The sequence below is a fragment of the Hyaena hyaena genome, unplaced genomic scaffold, assembly GCF_003009895.1.
Source record: "Hyaena hyaena isolate Hyena2069 unplaced genomic scaffold, ASM300989v1 scaffold_250, whole genome shotgun sequence".
In the NCBI taxonomy this organism is placed as follows: Eukaryota; Metazoa; Chordata; class Mammalia; order Carnivora; family Hyaenidae; genus Hyaena; species Hyaena hyaena.
In genome coordinates, this window is record NW_024080882.1 from 215337 (window position 1) to 236940 (window position 21604).

At 37.6% G+C, this 21604-nt stretch overlaps 1 long non-coding RNA gene across 1 annotated transcript in view; it reads right to left on the reverse strand.

Annotated features, from left to right (window-relative positions):
* Nucleotides 1-19763, reverse strand: part of LOC120240237 — a 60131-nt gene extending 40368 nt beyond the window's left edge. Inside the window, exon 1 of the long non-coding RNA XR_005530602.1 lies at nt 19679-19763. This is a non-coding gene — a long non-coding RNA (uncharacterized LOC120240237). The remainder of the gene's footprint in view (nt 1-19678) is intronic.
* Nucleotides 19764-21604: the final 1841 nt, after the last annotated feature.

The window sequence follows — 21604 nt, forward strand, 5'->3', positions numbered from 1 at the left end:
GGGAGAGAGAGGAGAAGAAAAAAGAAAAGGAGGGGAGGGGAGGGGGGGCAGAGGAGAGGGGAGGGAAGGGGAGGGGAGGGAAGGGAGAAAAGAAAAGTAAAGCAAGTAGTGATTCACATAGAAGCAGCACTAAGGAACGAAAGGGCCAGCTTTCTCTGAGAAAAAGCATGTAGACTGTAAGGCTAACATGAGTTTAAAGTAAGGACTAACTGGAGTTACCAAGCAGTTAGCAAAATGTATAAACATTCCAGATCCTGAAAGCTCCGAATGCCCTACATCAGAATTTAGTCACACACAAGTACATGGATAGAAAAGATGTAGATTCTAAGGAAATAAATGTGACAGTAAGCACAATAATAAGCATAGCATTTTCTGAAGCCAATACCAACTCTGTCCACATCAAAGTTAAAAAAGCAAAGTCTTATGAAAGATTAGATGATATATATTTCACAAAATGAAAATAAGAGGTGCTTACTCACTGTCACACTGAATTATTAAAATACTAAGTTGTCAGCGGATAGGAACATGGTAAGGATTATTATTCATATAAATATGTTAATTTTTAGTATATATATTTTCAAAAATGCAAAAAAAATTAAAACTGAATTAGTTTCAGTGACTTAGTGAAGTCATTACATTATTTAAACTACATTTTTTAAAAACTACATTTTATTCGTTTTTTTTAAGTTTATTTATTTTTCAGAGAAAGAGTACAAGCAGGAGAGGGCAAAAGAGCGAGAAGATGCAGAATCTGAAATAGGCTCCAGGCTCTGAGGTAACAGCACAGAGCCTGACCTGAGGCTCAGACCCAGGAAACTTGAGATCATAACCTGAGCCGAAGTCGGATGCTCAACCTACTGAGCCACCCAGGTGCCCTGACTTAGTGAACTTCTTGTTGTTAATCACAATAATTAACGGAGCCTAGAACTGTCTATCCCATCTCTGTTTCATTCTTCAGTTCAATCTCCTTCAGTTGACTGCTAGTAAAGCAGTGTAATACTGGTTTTTACCAAGAGCTCATTTGATGGAGGAAATGGGTTTATCAACTAAAATCGATGCTTGGCTTAAACTATGATATGAACTCAAACCTCCATTAGGCAAAGGACAGTGATAAATACAGCAAGCCCATCAGGGCCTCCATATATTGATGACTCAATAGGCTGATTTAAATAGCAATGACTCACATTCCAGTAAATCTTCATTACTGTGAGCAAACCAGATTGTAACCTTTTAGTGTTCTTAGAAAAAATTGGTTATTGATCATAAACAAAAGTCATAGAATCCGATACACACATAATGCAATGAGAAACAGGGAAGTATCCTTCATGTTAATGGCAGTTGACACTGCCACGGACCTTCTTCTGAAGCAATATAGATCGACTTAATGGGATTTTCTCCCATAAGAAACATTTTCCAAACCCTGAAATTTACTGTGTTCATTCCCCATGTTGTGTGGCAGGATTTATTTTCCAGAGTAATGGCTTTAAGCCCATAGAGCTTTCTTCAGTTTTGGACTTATAACCTCCTTGTTCTTATTTCTTTCTTAGTTTATGATTAAATGGAAGAGACCATATAAATCTTCACAATTAATCATTAATTTCCTGTAGGCTTTTTTCATGCAGTCTCAAAGTAATTTTCAAAGAGATAGTTTTAAGTCTATCAGCAGCTTGCCTTTAGAAAATACTAAGTAAAATATATCTTTTGCCCCCTCTCCGAAATTCTGTATTACAGTCTGTTATGTTTTTTCATGAAATGTCTTTTTGCATTAGGTGCTCCATATCAAGTAACAATAAATGTTTTAGTATTAAACCAAGGAGTAGAAGATATAAGAAGCAGCAGATATTTTAAAAATAGCTTCTTTTTAATCATGAATATAAAAATGGTAAAGGATGAAGTATGTATGAATGGGATCTTCTCCTTTCTTGCCTTAAAATACAGAAATTATGAATAAAATAAATTCCTGGGTAAGTATCATTAGTTGGAAAGAACAGTTCCTTTTAATTAACCTTAATTAAAAACTTTTTGTGCCAGCTTAAAAAATAATTTAACTTGTATAAGCAGAAATGTACTCCATGTGAAATTATAATGAGCTCAAATTTTTATTGTTAAATTAAAATGCAGAAATACATTGTTTATTAATAAATGTTAACACTATAGCAAGATATCTAACCTCATAAATTCTAAAAATAGGTCAATAATTATGCATTACTTTGCAAAGCTTGAATGGTAAACATAATTTACTCTTTTGTGGGGTGGGGCTTAACACATAGTATCTCTGATTCAGCCTTATGTACCTTTGTAAAATTAGTACGTTACTTGAATATTTAAATATATTTAAAGCCTGGGTGGCTCAGTCAGTTAAGCGCCAGACTTCAGCTCAGGCCATAATCTCATGATTCGGGAGTTTGAGCCCCGCACTGGGTTCTGTGCCTTCAGATCCTTTGGATCCTTGCCCCCCCGCCCCCCAACCGCTCATGCACTCTCTAGCTCTCAAAAATAAAAAGTTAAAAATTATAACTAAAAGTAGTGTGTATACTGCTTGGTCAGAACAAAGCACACACAACTTAAAAAATTTATAGAACCTTAGTAAAACTGTTCAAGAAAAAGGAGAAAAATAAAATCATCAGTATTTGGAATGGAAGAGGGGTATTTTTATAGATCCTTTTATAGATTAAAAAAAAAAGAGACCATTATAATCAACTTTATGCTAACAAACTTGACAACAGAGATGAAACTGAAATATTCTTTGGAAAACACAACTTATGAAACTTGACATGAGAAGATATAGAAAGTTTTGATACCATATTGATTATCAGAAATATTTCTACAAATCTATCACTACGCTGATGAATTCCATCAAACTTACAAGGAATAAATATTACAACTTGACAAAGATATGTCCAAAGATGATAGAGAAGGAACCACTTGCCAATTTAATGTACGTGGCCATCATAACCCAATTATCAAAACTGGATAAAGACAGTGAAATAGATTATATAGGTTCAAAGAAATCCTCAGATGTAAATTGAATCCAACATTTAAAAAGAAAATATACGATGATCAAGCTGGGCTCTTCTCTGGAAAGCAGTTACTTCAACATTTGAAAATCAACCAATATAATACAAAATATGAAAATAAAGGAGAAAAACTGTATGTTTATTTGAAGAGTCACCTAAACAGAGCAAATTCAATTCACATTCATAATAAAAGAGAGGACTAAAAAGGGAATTTATTCACTCTGTATAAAGTCACCTAAAAATACAGCTGAGATCACACACAATGATAGAGAATTAAATTTTCCATCCTAAACATCAATAACATGGTATGCATTTCACATATAGTATACGTTCTAGGCAATGAAATAAGGTGATAAAAAATAAATAAAAGACAAGAAAATCAGAAAAGAAGAAAACTGTTTCTATAGTTGTAAATGCCATGACTGTCTTCTAATTTCAAATCAACTATCTCAACTAGTAAGTCAGTCACAGAGAGTGGTTTCCAGGAACAAAGTCAAAGTACAAAAATTAACTGTATTTCTATATAATTGTAGAAAAAAATGGAAAATGAAATTTTAAAAGACATGTAAAATAGTGTCAATACAGCATACTTAAATAAAATTTTTCAAAAATACAGGATCTTTGCACCAGAAACAATGCTAAGACAAATTAAGACAAAAAGAAATGAAAATATATACCTTTTTAATGTATTAGAAGACTGAATCCTGTTAAAAATGACAAAAGTTGACCCAAAATTCATATATATCCAGTCAATATCCCTGCTGGCTGTTTTGTAAAAATTGAAACACTAGCTCTGAAATTTAAATGGAAATATAAAGGGCATAAAATAGCCTAAACAATTTTGGGGAAAAAAAAAGAGCAAAGGTGGAGGATTTAAAATCCACATTAATTTAAAGTTTAGTATACAGGCATAGTAATCAAGACATTGAAGCATTAGCCTAAAGAGAGGCAAATAAAACAACAAAACAGAGTACAGAAATGGACCAATACTTATAAAATCAACCGAATCAACATAATTCAATGGTGAGTGAAAGTAAAATCTTTAAAACAAATGCTACTGAAATAACTAGGTATAATATTTGGGCAGAGAGGCAGGGAGGCAGACAAAGATTCTGACTCTTAATTCACACCAATAAAAAGCAGGAAAACTATGTACGTAAATACTCACAAGAAAAGATATATAAACAGCAAATAAATAGCAAAATATGCTCAATGTCATGTTTTTAGTCATCATGGAAATTCAAATTAAAACCACAATAAATATTACTAAACAGCCACTAAAATGGTAGAATTAAATTTTTTAAAAAGTTAAAAGACCAACAACTTAAGTTTTGTCAAGAGTGGAGAACAACAGAATTCTCATGTATTTCTAGTGGAAATATAAAATAATACAATTATTTTTTTAAAATGGCAGTTTCCTTGAAGGCTAAATATATACCAACTTTAGGATCCGGTAACTCCAATTCCAGGTACCTGTCCAGAAGAAATAAAAAATATATGTTCACAAAAAAAGTTAGAGAAAACAGGGAAAGAAATATGCATAGCCCAAATCTAGAAACCACCCAAATGACCATCAACAGAAAAATGGATAAACAAATTGACTGTGATACAGTCATATTATGCAATACCACTCAGCAATGAAAAGAAGCAAACTGCTTATACATAAAACAACACGGTTCAATGTCACAGGCATGCCAAGGAAAAGAAGTTGAAAATAGAAGAATATATACTTGATGATTCTATTAACATGAACTTCTCCAAGAGTGAAAATGAATCCACAGTGAAAAAAAGCCAGGGAAGTGGTCATCCCTGGGTGAGTGGAGATGGAGTATTAGGGACACAAGGGAATTTCTAGATAGAGAAAGAATGATACAGAACAGATAAAAGATGGTTACTGGAATGATATCGTCAAGTAGCTGAGACAGAATGTATTCTAGTGCATAAGCAGAGGAATTAAATTCAGACAAAAGCACATATGGATCATTTTTAACAGGCAGGAAGTCAGAGTACATAAGTGTAGATACCTGTAAATGGGTAAAACTAAGGATTTTACAGTTCACAGTTAAGTAGGAATCAAAGTCATCAGCTAAGAATGAGGATGACAGGAAACAGATCAATGATTTGAGGAGGAAGCACAATATAGAACATGAGTGGAAAAGAAGCAGAGTAAGCTTTTCAGGCAGCATTAAATAAATTCCATTGGCTCTTTTTGTTCAGAATTTATAGTGGGATGAAAGAATGTGGTGTGTTCTTCCCAGTCTTCTCTAAGTTTATGGATATGTATGTGAAGTTTCTGAAGAGTTGGATTCAACCATAGCTGCAGTTAAGCCCAACTATCTAATGAAGTAAAAGAATAACAAGGGAGTTGAAAGTTTATCAAAAGGAGGGTTTCTAAGGATTAAGAAAACTGACCTATGTAATGTGCATAAAGATGCTGAGAGTGTGAATGCCTATTATGTCAAGTGACTGAAGTAAATGGGGTGTTGGAGTAAGCAGGGAGTACTTAAAGGGGAGCTGGGGAAAGAAGAGAGAAATGAAATACAGGAAATAGAGGAATAATACGGAATGTGGGGTAAAAACTAAGGTCTAGTGTATGGCTAGGGAATAAATATCTCAGGAAAGAGGGATGTCAAAAGAAGAGGTACTCAAGAAATGGAGGGGGCAAGGTGCTGGAAGGTTTATCTATGAGTCGGTGAATATTCCCATTGCCACAAATTAACATGGAAGAGGTATTGAAGATAATGACAAAGAGCTGAAAGCTAAATCTCTGAGAAATGAAGGGAGAATGACAAAGACATAGGCAAATTCCAGAAACAAGGAGAGGTAATAAATCTGTTATTATGAGGTTTAAATCTTGGTGGTGGGGATGCTTGCAGAGGAGCATAGGGGAATGGCCCAAAGTGGTCTGAAAACAACCATGAAAAGCAGAGGTGACATCAACCTCACCTTAAAGGCCAGTGTCAAAGCCCAGTTAGGCATGAAAAAGCAAACACTGAATGAAAACTTCAGGGTAAATAGAGTCTTTAGGGAAGACCCTCGGTTTTTTAAGATCTAGAAAGCGAAAGAGTGTTCAGAGAAGAGTTTTAAAGCCCATTATATTATAATGGATTGTGAGCTCCAGAGAACACAGTAAAAGGGTTTTGGAAGCTAAGGAAGAGTTTAAGGGATGGAATGGCAGGTAGAAAGGGTATTTAGAATGAGTGAGGTGATATGGACCAGGAAGCATGAGTTCCTGGTGTTAACTGTACAAATTACTTGTTTGGGATTTAAGCCAAATAGAGACAACAAGACTATAAATGTGGGGGCTGAGGGGAGGTATGAGAAGATATACATGTATTGTTGCCACCTTGACCTTACTGATTGAGAAAAGGAGGTCTGAGATTCAGAACTTGTTTACTGTGTGAAGACCGCTTTATGGCCAGAATGATAAGCATTGAAGGCCTAGGAGGTGTGGTCTTAGACCACTGTGTGAGCTTATTCTTGACTTCTGTTAACAAAGAGGTATTTTACACCAAGTTTAGACCAACTTAAATTTTTCTGTACTTTGTAAATAAAAGTTACACATTTTTATCTAATATGTATCAAGCACTGAGTACATGCCAATGTCAGCATGTTCTAAGTGTATACATACAGATTTTAACTCAATTCAAAAATCATATGAAGTACATGTAATTATCATCCCTATTTTATAGATTAAAAAACTGAGGCAGAGAAGGTTAAATATCTTTCTGAAGATCACAAAAGTAGTGTTTAGGGGTACCTGAGTGACTCAGTCAGTTAGGCATCTGACTTCAGCTGAGGTCATGATCTCCCAGTTTGTGTGTCTGAGCCCTGCATCAGGCTCTGCGCTGGCCCTGAGAAGCCTGCTAGAGATCCTCTCTCCCCCTCTCTCTGCCTTTCTCCCACTTGTGCACTCTATTTCTCAAAATACATAAACATTTTTTAAAAAACACACCAAAAGTAGTGCTTAAAGTCAAGATTTTAAGAGAGTCCACTCTATAGACTTAGTTTTAAATGCTAAAAACTGAGAATATATTATTTGCGGGGGGGGGGGTTGTTGTTGTTTTGGTGAGCTTAGTAGAGCCTCATTTTTTTATGTTACAAGTTTGCTTAGAAAACTTCCAAAATAGTATGTGGAATGAAAAAATTATGTTGCTCTCTTTTAATTCTTAGCCTTTAACAACACCTGGATTTATCACCTTTTATATTTGAGGATGAAAATGATGTGTTTAATGGATTCAATTATTTCCCCTTTGCAAATTTTAACTAGTGAACTATGGTAAACATTCATTTTTACTGTTAATTACAACTATTACGCAAAATGGAAAAGCTTTTTCACCATAGGAACAGAAATTTAAAAAGTTATTTCTAACAACAACAGTGCTCCCAAGTCTGTTTCTTATATTTAGTTAAAGCATCCATTGAAGATACACACGTGGGCTGTGAAAGCAGTGCAGAAGTGCAAGGATCACTGGAAGAAAACGGAATAGCTCTTCAAGGGACGAGACAATACAAAGGTCAATTATTTGTAAAGCCATTAGATAAGAGCCTGTTCTTATTTTCAAGCCCTAAACTCTGCATTTGAGGTTCCAGGGTGATGAGTTTGATCAAACATTACTTTAAGAGGCACTCAGATGAATGCTCACTCAGATTGTATTCTTTGGCCTCAAGGAGTTTTCCTGATAGGTACATTTTGTAGTATTTCCTACCTTTAGCAGGTGCCTTAACATCCTTTATATAAGATCCCAATTGATGACTAGCCAATGATTATCAAACGAGTCATAACTTTGTCCCTGGTTAGTATTTTCTATCAAGTAAATAATCATTTGTAAATTTAGTTAATAATCAAAAAAATCCCCAATTTTAAAAATGAAAAATCTGTTCTGTTAATTTGGGGAGAGTTTTGAGAATCGTATATATGCACCATACTTCTATTTTATCAGATTTTATTTCTCCTTGCTATGGCATATTATTAATGTCATCACTCTGAGCAGAACATAAATGTCCACATTTGTTTCTTCTGCTTCTGAATGGGAGAAACTACGCTGAGAAAAAAAAATCAACATAAGACTGGACAAGATCAATCAATCAAAGTTTAGTAAAGTACATACCACTAGGAAGATTTCTCCTTTTTTAAAAAAATCTATTTAATAAAGCCTAATTATGCCAATTTACTTTGTCCTCATGGAAGCTAACTATTCAGGAGTCTTTTTTGTAAGGATTATTCACACATTTGACAGTTATTTGTCAATGTGTCCCTAACCTGTTCCTTCTCCAAATGAAATCACACACAATTATTTTTCTATTGGTCTTTAATCATCTCTGTATGTTGTTTTGCCATATAATTAACAAGATCTGTAATGTTCTTCAGAGCGAAGTTTTAATGTATGAAAAAACCAAGAGTCTAAAAAAAATGAAAAACAAAGTGGGAAACCTATAACTTCTTATAACTTATCTAGCATCTTACCAAGACTCCATGATTATCTCCAAATTTTTAACATTTAATCAATGCAAGATGCATGTCCCATATATGAATATAGTGTTCTCAGTACTCAGGACTCAGAAGATTTCTTTGTTTACAGTAGTAACAGTAAAGTTAAATCAAGCAAACACATTTCCTTGCAACCTCCCTTGCCATCACTAGTAAGCACTGCTTAGAGAGCGGAGGGAACCTTGGGACCACTTGTATCTGGAAGTATCTTCTTTCTCAGGACCCTCACACCTTTCTGTTGCTCACAGCCTACATAATGTTCCATGCACTATCCAGAATAGCAGTATTACACAATATGTCCAAGTTCACCAAGGGTAAGAAAGTGAGAGAAAGATCTGACCAGGCCTGCACCAGCTGAGCAATGCCCTAACCAGCATGACATCTAGAAAATTCTGACCAGAAAAAAAAAGGAGGGTGGGGGAACAGGACTAACTGGGGGCGGGACTAACTGGGATAGCAAGATGAGCTCAGGAAAAGCAACTTTATTGATTGGACCTGAAGGAGAATGAGAACCAAAGCAACATGGTTAGGTTCCCCACGGATCGTCCAACAAAGAAGCCTGAAAGATCAGGCATGATAAATCCTAGTTTGGTAAAAGAATCCTTCCAACTGACTCCACTCACATGCGGTCTCACATGTTTACTCAAATCACTAAGACAAACCCTCATTTGGAACCCGAAGCTCTGAGCCCAATGCCCCACCTTTACTACTTTTATTTTTACCAGTTGCCTGTAGGCCTTCTCACTGTGCAGCTGAGCACCACAAATACCATCCCTGCAAAGAGAACTCTGGTCCTGGATATCATCACCCTCAACCATCAATTACTGTGTGCTTCTTTTTATTTCTTCCTACTTTGCCTTTTATAATAGATCATGTTTAATTGCTTTTTTAAGTTGAATGATATAGTCTCTGCTTAAGATTTAACAGGGCCATGAACAACCTGGACATCTGCCTGGCTATTTTTCCAAAATGGGCATAATATGACTCACAGTAGCTCATAAATATCACTCGACTCGAATTGGCTGGGGTTTGGAGTGGCTGGATAACTTGAAAGCGATTTTTTAACTAGATCACAGTCCTAGGCCATTATCACTATCCCATAGCCAGATGGAATATGGGCCATCATGATCACCACATATAGTCCACTCTTGTGGTCTTCTTGGTGATAAGCTGCCTGACTTCCTCCTACAACATAAGTGAGCCTAAAGGAAATGCACAGATTTTCCTTTGATTGGCCACTATGCTTTGTGCTAAAATAATCACAGTCATTTTCATGTCATTTGGGATGTGACCTCTTAGAATGTATTTCTTTGTCACTTTTCATTTCCCTTAGTTGTCTTCCATTTTGCTAGTCCAATTTCTACACATATTCCCCTGCTGTTACCTCTCCATCTCGACTCTAAATACTGGAGTGCCCAAGGGCTCTATATTTGCGCTTCTCTATTTACGCTCCCTCCCTAGATGATCTCATCTAGGCCCATGAATTTACTCATCACCTACATGTTGATGACTCACAAATGTGTATCCCCATCCTAGATCCAACTTGGAACTCTAGCTGCCTCTCTTGACACGTCCACTTGGATATCTATTATTCATCTCAGCCTTATATCCTAAACCAAATCCTGATTCTCCCTCTTAAATCTGCTCTTTCCTGTACTTCAGATTTACCCAACCGAATGAACAGCAACTTCACTATTCTATTTGCTCAGAACTCCAAAAAACAAAATATTTGAAGTTACTCTTGACACCTCTATATCTCTTACAACCCATAATTTATCAATCTACAAACAAGTATCATTAGCTAAACTTTCAAAATATATCCCAACAGTGGGTACCTTTGACCACTTTCACTGCAATTCATCTTGGTATAAGACATCAACTGTTCTCTTCAGGATTATTCCATCAGGTGGCCTGTCTCTTGGCTTCAAGCTCTGCCCTAAGTCCCATTTGCATAGGAGAGTGTTCCCTTTAAAAGATAAATCATCTTGCTCCTTAGACCTTGCCACTTCTCAAATACACTCCCTATCATAACTGCTCATTTTACTAACAGTAAAATCCACAGTCCTAAAATCACTGTAAAATTCTACAAAGTCTGACACTACCCTGCTTCATCTTTACCTCATCTCCCCTCTGTCTATGCTTAGTCACTCTGCTCTAAGCTACCTGACTTTTCCTCCTCTGAGCATGTTTCTGACCCAGACCCTTCCCTCTTATTCTTTCTTATCCTGAAATGTGCTCCCCACAACTGCATATTGCTTACTCCCAATGTTCCTTTGGGTCTCTGCTCAAATGGCACCATTCCAAAGGAGTCTTGCCTCACTGCTGTATATAAAATAGCATTTTTACAACATTGATTTTCCCAATCTCCATCATTTCCCATTCCCCTTGCATTGGTCTATTATTTTCTATGTTTCTTACTAACAACAGACATATTCCATATCTATTATTAAATATAAAAAATTTGTATTTACTTTTCATTTGCCTACTCTCATTATAATGCAAGCACTGCTGTTTCTGTGTGTAACTATATTCTTGTTCTTAGAATGGTGCCTTGGCCCAGAAGACACAGATTCAATTTTTATTGAATCTATTCATTAGTTTTGTAGGAATGGCAGCATAATTCTTGGAATTGTAAGAGATGTGTTTCTTGTGTAATTAACATATTCCTAAAGTAATCAAACAGTCTGTGTCTTCACAAGTGATTTCTGAACCACCAAATTATATCAACATTTGACTATTTGTGTTTTTGCCATTCCTAGTACTTTTGTAATTTAAGCCAAAATTATGAACAGAATAGAACATAGATCTCCAAATACATTAAAACACAAGAATTTAAAAATAATAATATTAATGATTGAGCTAATCATCTTATTACAAGAGGATTTAATTTACCTTCATTCACGAGAATCTATTCAGGAGAGTTCCAATACAATTGGAAGAAAACAAAAAAGAAAAGAAAATGAAACATCAATAACAAAATCATCACTTCGAGTCCCACAACTTATAAGGAGCTCCTCAGATCAAACAGAAGATAAATATTTCTACTGTCATCCTACCACATACCTAAGAATTTCATCAGGTTAACAAGCACTCTCTTGTTTCTAAGTTCTAGTGGGAAGCTTGGTAGAGGTGGGTCTTTATTTTAAGTTTATATATCTATTTTGAGAGGAAGGGGAGAGAGAGGAAGAGAGAGAGAATCCCAAGCAGGCTCTGCACTGTCAGCAGAGTCCGACACAGGGTTCAAACTCATGAACTGTGAGATCATGACCTGAGCCAAAATCATGAGTTGAACACTCGACCAACTGAGCCACCCAGGTGTTCCTTAGGTGGGTCTTTATTGAAGAAAATATCTCAAATACTTTTCTTGGCTTTGCAAAATGCGGTTTTAATAGCAAACTGCTCTATGCGAGAAAATGGTAGTAATTCGGCGTAGAAAGGGAGAGCAATGGCCTTAAAGCAGGATGCTACAAGGAGTTAGATGGCTCTAATCTGGACAGGGAAAGGAAAAGTAGGAAGTGACAAAAGAGAAATCCCCCATCCTCCAATACAAAACATGGCATTTTTAGTTAATACTATCTAATGTACAAACTAAAGTAAGTGCTAGCATTTGAGCTAGGCTATAATCCTCCACTCTTTCTCCTTAGTTTTAGTAAAGCATGCTAGGCATGGAAAAGTCTTGTGTTGTTTGTGCTCTGGCAAGAAGAGAGCAGGGGTGGTGTTCACCTGAGGAGAAACTGCATGAAGGAAGACATCTGTTCCAATGGGAAAGATCAGAACCACGAGATCAGTGGAAACAGGGAGAAACAGATACTCCACACAGACTCTGGGAAGGAGCTGGTTTATTCCCCAGCATGTACAGGGAAAGAGTGAGGTTATTTAGGGTGAAAACACAGAAATCTAGAGGCTTTGGGAACTCTCAAGCAACACAAACTTGGCTTATACAAGAGACAGGCTTTCACATCCAGTCTTTCACTTATTCCAAATTTTGGTCTTGGAAAAATAAGAAACAACAAACAGACTGCATTAGCTTACCCACCCACAAAACTTTTCACTGAAATGCACAAGACTTCATTGTTGAGCTCTTGGCTTTTAATGAACTTCTTGACACTCTGTTGTCTTCTTTCTAACAAATTACACAGCTCTATATTTTTCGGTTATTTATAGTTATTCCTAACTTCCAGGAAGCTCCAAATTAAGTTCTATGCTTAGGCAATGAGAATTTGAAACATAACAGTTACTTGATATTTGGTGAATGAATAAAGGAGAATAGTCAATAGCAAAACATTAAATTGGACAAATCCTATACTCAAGGATCATGAGTTTGCATGAAAAAGTACTGATGGTCTGAAAGATTTGGATGACAAGGAGGGAGACTCTTACAGAACCAAAAGTTTCTCTCAGGCTGAGATACTTTGCCTCTGGAAGAGATGGAGGGAGAATACCTGAAGACATCCTTTCATAATTTAAAGTCTGTTTTCCCAGCCAGTGTTCCCAGCAGGTGATGTTGACATGTTTTCTGCTCTGAAAGATTTAAATCTAAGAGCTCTTAGATTTCACAGGAAAGGAGGCTTGCTTCTTAAACTCTTGGTTAAAAGCAACCTATTTTCCCCCTTCTCTCTTTTGTCTCCTGCTTTGCTCCAGTAATCCTAATTTTCTCAGTAAAATTCCATTATTTTGTTCAGGAAAGCATTTGGGTGTCCAAATGCTGGAAAAAACAGATACGCAAAGGAAAATCCATTGGCAAAGGCCACTTCTCCTTCAGCACGCTTCTTGGACTCCTCTCAAATAAGCTTCTGCTTTGAAAAAGCAGTTGAGAGCTTTTTTTTTCTGTTATTTTTATTTATCCTATTTTATTTTCGCAGGAGAAGCAGTTAGGATAGGTTTCTGTCTGAGAAAATGAGATGGTTTTAATTTGTCAATAACCTGTTAATTGTTCATTATCATATAATGTTAAAGCCTATGTATATAATTATCAGGAGAATATTAATATATATTTTTTATTTTTTTATATTTTTTGAGAGACAGAGCATGAGCAAGGGAGGGGCAGAGAGAGAGAGAGAGAGAGAGAGAGAGAGAATGAATCCTGAGCGGGCTCCAGGCTCTAAGCTGTCAGCACAGAGCTCGATGCGAGGCTTGAACTCATGAACTATGAGATCATAACCTCAGCCGAAGTCGGACACTTAACCAACTGAACCACCCAGGTGCCCCGAACATTAATATCTTAAATGTATACATAACATCTTGTAGTATTTGAAATTCTAATAGATACACATTTTCATTTAAAAGGGGGGGCTAGGCTACCTAAGTGAATGTCTGTTTGTTCTTCATTAATTACTATGTACATTCTCCCCTGTTGAAAATATTGATTTGTAAGGGAGGCAATTTTGTGACTAAATCACAGTGATCATAAATTCTCACAGGGAAAAACACACCTCACATTTTATACTGTAAATGAACAAGTGTTTTTTTGTTTTTGTTTTTGTTTTAATTCCAAAAGCATTAGTCCAGAAAAGAGAATTTTAACGACATCTTTAAAAAGAAGCCTCAGGGGCGCCTGGGTGGCTCAGTGGGTTAAGCGTCCAACTTCGGCTCAGGTCATGATCTCGCAGTTCTCGTGGGTTGGAGCCCTGCATCGGGCTCTGTGCTACCAGCTAGCTCAGAGCCTGGAATCTGTTTCGGATTCTATGTCTCCCTCTCTCTCTGACCTTCCCCTGCTCACGCTGTCTCTGTCTCTCAGAAATGAAATTTTTTTTAAAAATAAAAAAAATAAAAAATAAAAAAGAAGCCTCAACATTAACTGAAACCAAGGAGCAGGTATGACTTAACATAGTTGTTTCCAATGTTTTGCAAGCATAATTAAGGAACATGCTTTGCCTTTCGAAATATACCTATCTTCTATCCTCATGTTTCCAAAACTAATGCCTACATCTGTACTTTTGGAAAAGAGTAATTACTGTGCCAAATGACACTTTTCCAGTGAAATCTATCACCCACCAAATCTAGGGCTCCTCTCTCCTTGGTTTCATTTCCTGTTAATTAAGCAGAATTTCCTGATATGAAAAAGAGACTCTTGACACACCACTACCACTAATGCCAAAGAACTGTAATAATAATAAAATTTCAAAATCTGTAGCAATGCTATATATCACTGGCCATATATATTCATAAAGAAAAAGTGATCTCAATTTCCACCTTAGAGCGTGCACATGTGCATAGGAAATCACCTATGCTGGTGTTACATGCAGTGTTTAAGAGCCAAGAAATAAATAATCTGAACATCCAAACACAGAGAAATGAGTAAATTCTGTAGGTAATTCCTAGGAGATACAAGTAACAATGTAGAAAGATCTCTAAGATGTATTCTTTAGTAGAACAAATTCAAGTGGCAGAACACTACATAAATTATGATGTTATTAATGTAGAACACACATGTGCTCATAACCACAGACACACCAATCCTCTATTATTCTACTGGTGTTTGTATCTGTGCCAGAGATTCCCTTTGGAGAAGGGGTAGGATAGCCAAACGATGGTAAATGGCATGAATTTTGTAATTTATATAATAAATACAAATTAAACATACATTTTTAAAATAAAGTGAAAGCTTGAATTTTAAGTAATGTAACATGTTGTATACCTTCCTCTTTTCATGTCCAAGCTCCTTTCTCTCAATTTCTAAATACTCTAAGTTAAAATAAGTATTTCTTTGGCGGGGGGCACATGGGTAGCTCAGTCCGTTAAACATCTGACTCTTGATTTTGGTCTCAGGTCCTGATTTAACAGTCATGGGGCTGAATCTCGTATCAGGCTGCAAGCTGAGCACAGCACCTGCTTAAGATGCTCTCTCTCTCTCTCTCTTTCCCTCGCTCGCTCCTTTGCTCACTCTCACTCTCTCTGCCCCTCTCCCCCACTCACACTTTCTCTCTCTCTCTCTCAAAATAAATAAACATGTAACAAAAGAGTAGTCCTTTGGATTATGGTAAAATACTGCAGATTTCCTTCTTGGTAATTTTCTAAAGGAATTGTCATTAATGTACAAAATGCTATTCAGGTTTGGTCTCATTTTCATGTTTCATTGAAAAATTTATTCTGTATTAGCATGCAATATATAAACACAGAAATTATTCAAAAAATATAGCATATTAGCAAACTATGGTTTCAATCTACACACAGGACAATAAAGCATAAACACTTTTGGAAGATTCAGACACTTCCCCAGAGAAATTGAAAGAAGCTTACAGAGCATATGTTCCTAGGCTATAGAACAGCTCATTTGATCACAGTGGTTGGTTCAACTAGTCATTCATGAATTGACCTTGTTTTATGATTAAAAAGATTGAAATGTCTTGAAAAGTACAGACTACTCTCTGATGAATCATACCAAATTCCATTACATGTGCTATTTTTCATCCCTAAATCTCAAATAATTTCAAACATATTTAGCAGTACTGTATGCATTTATAACTGGCACAGGACCAAAGAAGCCTCCCTCTGTGTTTAGGTAAGAGCATATAACTGTGGGGACCTGCATTTTCTATAAGAACCCATACTACACTTGCTTACAAGTGTTCACTTTTAATTTTACATGTATACTGATTTCCTCTATCTAAGCTTGTGGAATACCTGAATCTGGTCACTATACTCAATGAACAATCCCCTCTTTATGCCCAAATAAAAAATTATAAAGGATGCTTACATAAAAGCAGCATAAAATTTGCCCCCAAATTTAAGCTGTTCATTTGAAAGATGGTAGGCAATTCTAATACTACTCTTTCCCCAAAACAACTTATAAAATCCCCCACTAAAGTATGCACTAGTGAGTTATTGATAAATTCCATTTATCAGTACATTAGAATAGCATAATAATGAGGTATGATAGACCCAAAATGTCTTGTAAAAATTCCCTCTACAATCTATAAAGTGCACTGTTCTTTTCTGCATAAGAATCAAAGTGCGTTGAGATATTCACAACAGGGAACTATATAGAGATTTTCCAGATCAATGTCAACCTTCCATAAAAAGGAATAGATATGAGCATAAACTCCAAAGAAGATTAAATGGTCACATGATGTGACTCCGCTTGTTATTTTTCTCTTGAAAATAGGAGTTGAAAACTGTACTCCCTCAAGCCTGCATATAGTTTAGTATTTAAAATCTCCAATACTCAAGCTAGGTTAATGTCGTATTGGTGCTACATTTGTGAAGTCCTGTGGCAGAATTAGATAGTTGTGGGTATCATCATTCATTCACCAAACTTTTCAGTGTCAGAATACCAAGTTTATTCAAAATGGCAATGTACTCAGCCAAAGGACTGCATTCCTTAGTTCTTATGCTGTTGTGGCCAGTTGAACAATGACAAATACACTGAAATATCGTGTGAAAATTTTTCGGTAAGTTTCCTTACAAATGAGGTGGTACTGTACTGCCTGGAATGTGTATGTAATGTCTGGAGCTCTAGCAACAGTTTTTCACCATAAGGAAGGACAAAAATCATATCCCAAGGATATCAGAGCAGAAAAGTGAAAGACTGGATCCCTGATGACTTTCAGGAGATGCTATGTCGGGTCTGAACAGCCTATTTGTTAATTGGGTTCTCCGACACATAGAGGCAAATTTATTTTTACAGAAATTGGTCTCAACATGTGTTTAAATGTTTCTTAGTCTACCTATAGTTGCTCAAGCTATTATGAATTTAAAGATAGCTACTGAATGCATTTTTGCATCTTCATGGACAAGTATACCTCACATAAATAAAAAATGCTCCCGAGGCCAGTCTCAATTTTTTTCTTTAAAATTCTCCATTCTTCAGTGATCTTTATGGCTTGGATTCAATCAGGTATACTGAATACAGATTTTCTCTGTGCTATCTTCTTTATGCTTTTTGCTCCAATCTAATTAGCCTTGTTTTCAGGACTTCTGACATTCTCTTTTCTTTCCCCTTTATACTGTTTTGCACATGAATTTGCCCCCTTTATCTGGTTGTCCCTCTTCAGATCTCAGCTCAAAGTTTACTTCCCCCACTGAGTTACATCCACTGGATACGTGGTCTCAGCATAAAATGTACCTTTCTTTATAGAACCTAGCACACTGTTGCATTTTTTCTTGTTGTCACCTAGTGAAATTACATGCTTAATGCACTTCTCCCTCCAATCTTCTAGATTTTAAACTGCATCAAAAGGGGACCCAGGCCTTATTTCTGAACCTGTTTCTTTCTGGTGCCTGGCACAGTTCGCGTTGCAGAACAGGCACTCAGTAAATAAAGAGAATCATCTTACCCGTATCGACACACCTGGTAATTATGTGAATCGGGGCCAGCAAGAACAGTTGGAGATACACGTAAATGTAACAAACCCACACTCCAAAAGCAAATGTCAGGAAGTGGAGATTACCTGCGTTGGCATTCTCAATTCGAGAAATCTGTAAATAGTAATTCTCATCGGGAACTCAAGATCGTTTAACAGGTTTTGTGAAAGTAACAGTGAATCATGAAAAGAGCAAAGGGTACATCTAAAACTTGAAGAGAATAAAAGAAAAGACAGTGACTTTAAAAAAAAAAGTGAAAGTAAATTCAAGTTGAAGAAAATGAACTCAACTCAAAGAAAGTAGATTTTCCCCTGGATCTGTATTCCTCACCCCCACCCACATCACAGCCTCATTCTAGTTCATTTTTTTTTAAGTTTTTATATTCATTCTGGGAAAGAGTGCATGAGAGGGGCAGGCGGGGGGTGGGTGGGGGGGTGGAGAGAATCCCAAGCAGGGTCCACACTGCGAGTACAGGGCCTGATACTGGGTTCAAACTCACAACCCAAGATTATGACCTAAACTGAAATCATGAGTTGTCCATTTAACCTGGCGAGCCACCCAGGTGCCCTAATTCACTTTATCCATCGCTAGTGGTGTTATCTTGCCCAAGCGCTGACTTCATAATGTCGCATCTTTCCAAAGCCCTTTAAGGGCTCACCATAGACTATCACAGATACAGGGCTGCTAACTGTTGAGTATATTCATCAAATAGACTTATGATTTTTACCACTTATTTTTGATGGATTTTACTTTGAGATGTTTGGGGGGAGGAGTTGACTTTCCTATTGATGATTTAAAATAATGCACAGCTTGAAGCCATCAGCATAGATTTTTTTTGTCTGTTTTTAAAAGAATTTGAATGAGTCCAGGCATCCATACTCCAATGCCTAACAACATCTCACAGGAACCGTCAATTTGATTCCCAGCTGGATTATTTTCACGTAAAACGTCTTCATTTTCAAGGGTCCAAATCATGCATGGCAAGCTAATTTTCTTCATGATGTTACGGGATACTTTAAGTACTAGCAGGAGAGACTGCCGACAGTCAATCAATTAAAGTGTGCAGAACAAAATGGGAAGTGGTTTCGTATCGTAGTTCGGGGATAAACCGAATGACCGAGTCTGTTAATTATCAAAAATAGATTATCTTGGGTTGTTGGTAGTTCCAGTTCAAGATGGTGACACGGCAGGAGACCAGGCTCACCTCCTTCCACTGCCCTACCGAATCTGAAGCCACAGAGGGAACAACTTCCTGGGACAAAACTTGCAAACCGAGCAACTCTTACACAACAAGGTTCAGGCCACAAGGTCCGCACGGCAGCAGGTGAAGAGAGGCTGGGGCACACACCCGCCACGACCCCCCAGCCCCCTGCAGGGTGACCCAGTCAGGAGGGGACCGCACTTCTCCCCGAGGAGTGAAGAGCCTGAACCCCACAGTGGGCACCCACACTGGAAGAAACACTCCCCCCCCCCGCCACACACACACTCCCCAAAAATCTAGCTTTGGAAACCAAACGTCCACCAGACTGAAACAAAAACTGAGGAACGGCTCTCCAACAAGGACCCCCCCGCCCCAGGTTTCAGCGCAGAGGCAGCCAATCCAGAAGCTCCCAACTTTGTGAGGCTTTGGCGCACTTACTGATGTTATAGTCTCAGCCCCCAGGTCAGGCAGGTAACCCGGGACACACCTCGAGGCTGCTGGCTGGCGGGCACTGTCTCCCGCCCTCCCGCCGTCCGCCTCACTGCAGCTGGCAGGCGCCATTTCCCCCCCCTTAACTGAATGCCAGGCCTTTTTTCTTTCTTTTTCACAGAAAAGAAATACACGTTTCCTCTACCACCACCTATACACATTTTCTCTGCCACATACCAAAGCGTGTGTATCTCCCACAGAGCTGCTTTTACACACGTCTGGTGCCCGGTGTTTCCCAACGACCGGCTCTCGACCGCCCGGCCCTGGAGGGCAAGGCTTCGTGCGTTCCTGGGTCTCGCGAGATTGCAGCAATGAGCGAGAACCTTTTTGGTAGCCTACCAACTCCAGGGCACCGTGTTGATATCCTGCAACAGACCCGAGTCTTTCTGAGACAGAGGCCTATTTGCTTGTCTTGAGCTTTGGCCTGAGGGACAGGCTTCTGTTGTGACACACATCTAAAGGCTGCAGATCTCTCAGGAAACAGAGGCCAGCGGATGCCATCTTCTCACCCTCCCTCTGCCTTGCGCCTGCTCGCCTGTATATTGCAGAAAGGAGCTTAGACCTCGGCTGCTGCCCAATTTTTGTGGACGCCCCTGCATGGCTCTGGTGGCCAGTGGGACTGACGCGTATGGGTTCCACACAACTGCAATCAGTGGAGAGTGTTCTTAACTAGCTCCCACCCCAGGGACAGCAGAAAGCGACAGGCCCAGTAGCTGCTTGTTTCCATGAAAGGAACCCATTAGCTTACCTGAATTGTTACAGCCTGAGCGTCAGGCTTTTCATTTTACCTCCAAAGCTACTGCCTGAGAGGCAGGCTTCTAATGAAACAAACGTCTAAGGGCTCATTGTCTTCCTTTCCAGAGACCTCAGAGGGCCGGCACTATTTTTGCATTCCCTCAGCGGCATTCCAGAGTGACCTTAACTATAGTTATTAATACTATGTTGCCTATTTGAAAGTAGCTACCAGAGTGGATCTTGAAAGTTCCCACCCCAGGAAAATGAAATTGTAGCTGTGCATGGTGATGGATGTTAACAGAACTGACTGCGGTCATTTTGCAACACACACACAAACATTGAATTTTTACATGGCACACCTGAAACTAATGTATCAATTATACCTCAATGAAAAATATAATTTGTTTGAGCTGTGTGTTACTTATTGGAGGTAGCAAGGATTGTAAACAATGATTCTACAGGATGAGCCTCAAGTGAGGATGAACACTGCGAAGGTACTTACTGAGTCCTTCTGAGGCACAATTTCTTTTTTTGCTCCAGTACGATTGCCTAGTCAGTCCTTTTTACATGCACTTATGAAAGTTCTCAGCCCCCCTCTTGGGGGAGGGGGGCATTAATGAGGACCCCTTAGGCATGAATAACGGTCTTTAAATCTATCTAATATTCATCTTTTGGAGCAGATTTCTAGAAAGAGTACTTAGGGAAAATCCTTACTGATATAATACCCAAACTTTCTTGTTTGGACACCAGCAGTGTCCCCATCTATTAAAAGCAACTCTGGGTAGTTAGTCTAACTAGAATATTAACATAATGTTTGACAAGAAAGTCATGGTGAAAAATAAATCATTTCTTCTTCAGGGTTTAGGAAATAGAAAGCACAATTTTATGCCATATAAATATTTTAAATGTGAGTCTTCCATGAGTTCTTAATATGACAAAAGCTTTCCAATTAACCACAGGTAACCTACTTGTCAGGTAATGAAAACCAAACTGAATAAACAACTACAAATAATACAAACAACACATTTATTTAGAAAAATAAACTGAAAATGCTGTTTGGTACATTTTCCCATGAAGCATAGATAAATGGCTATAAAAAACTGTTATATGTCAAATACAAATTACAAATGATTTCTTTAATTAAGAGAACAAATAGATGTTCAACACAAATGTTTAGTGTATAGTTCACTGTATTTGACTTCTTGGCTGCTTATGATAAAAATAATCTTCACTAAAAAACAAAAACAAAAACAAAGTTTTGATCCCGTCTTCATTCATTTGACCACATTGATGCTTTTTCATTATTATTCTGTAGTTGTTTTTTAATCTGAGACAAGTCCATTTTCTTAATAAGATAACTGATTTTTA